The sequence below is a fragment of the Montipora capricornis genome, chromosome 6, assembly GCF_036669925.1.
Source record: "Montipora capricornis isolate CH-2021 chromosome 6, ASM3666992v2, whole genome shotgun sequence".
NCBI lineage: Eukaryota > Metazoa > Cnidaria > Anthozoa > Scleractinia > Acroporidae > Montipora > Montipora capricornis.
The window spans coordinates 25,556,927-25,558,509 of record NC_090888.1 but is presented as its reverse complement, the minus strand read 5'-3'; positions in this window follow the sequence as shown (position 1 = coordinate 25,558,509).

Below are 1,583 nucleotides of genomic sequence, written 5' to 3'. Positions count from 1 at the left end.
ACCGTCTACAGATCAATCATAGAACCTTACTTTAATTATTGTTCACTCGTCTGGGGCATCATTTCCCAAATCCTTTCTACTAAAGAATTATAATAAAGAATATTCTTTGTATTGCAATTTAGTTTCCCCTAGTTATTCACCAGTCATGCACTTTTTGGATCTTTTGTAATTTTTGTTTTATTTTTTACTTGTATTAGCATGACAAAGTATTATTAAACTTAAATTTAAACTAAGAAGCTTCAGAGGTAACAAAATCGAGCTGCCCGCGTTGTGACCGGTCTCTCATACACAGTGCGGTCAGCTCAAACTCTTGAAGCGTTGGGTTGGTCGCCATTGACCGAAATGCGTAAGCAGCAAAAAGCCAGTATGATGTACAAAGTTATTCATGGCGCTGCTCCTTAATATATGATTAATATGTTTACTGAGCAGCTGGGGCCTAAAATGTATAAGTTACGAAACTCGAAATATAATGTCGAGATCCCAGCTGCCAGAACATCACTGTTTTAAAACTAATTTCATGTTTACAGGGGCAACCATATGGAAAGCGCTACCATACCACTTAAAGCAATTGCCCTCTGTACATGCTTTCAAAAAGCAAAGAAAATCTTTTAGTTTGCATCAGCAACAACTGATTAAGTTAAGCCATTTTTCCATACAATGTATTTTAACGTCATTGATATTTTAAAATTATCTGTCTATCTATCTATCTATTTATCTATCTATGAACATGTATATCCGCATAACCATGTATATACATGTATATATGTTGCCGGTAAAATCCATTCTTAGGTTGAATCTACATTAAATGAATTAAATTCGCGATCCTCATTTTACCTAGATTGAATACGCACTCAGATGAATTGGAAAAACTTTTTTTGGAGCCTAAATGAAGCCTAGAGAAAATTAGGGTCAGGTTAGGATTAGTTTTGAAGAGGTTATGGTTTTTGTCGGAAATTATGGTGATTGAAAATGTGTTGCAAAGTTGGCGATGGTGGGCTAGCATAAATGTTATCCCCAAAAAATTTCAAGTATCACTGTAGCTCGACTCTGGCAATATAATAATCGATATAGCCCTCTTTTTGATACTCACAAGCTCATTAATTAGATACTTCGGCAGGGCATTATAGAATACTGGTATTGCATAGCCAATCGTAGAGCGTACACACGTTGTAAAAAAAAAAAAGAGCTAAATATACTGGCGACAATTGTGATTTTACATTTTGGCCGCGCTTACCTCACTTCAACAGAAATTAGTCGCATTTATTTTGTAAAGGCAGAACCATATCCAACGCCGGGATAATTCGTCGGGATAATTAGGAAAGTGCAAATCATCACTGTTGATTCGTGGAAATCCTGTACATAAACCTTTAGTTTTGGAAAAGTTACAGCTGTCCATAAAGGATGCAACAACCCTCCAAAACAATGAAAGAAATAAAATTAAATGAAATACACATCTAGTAATAACACCACCCCCCCCCCCCCCCCCTCCCGCCAAAAAAAAGTTAAATGTTCTTTTTTTTCCTCTTCAGCGAAATGTGACGCGTGAGTATCATGTTTTCCAAAATAAGCAATAAACACAAGCA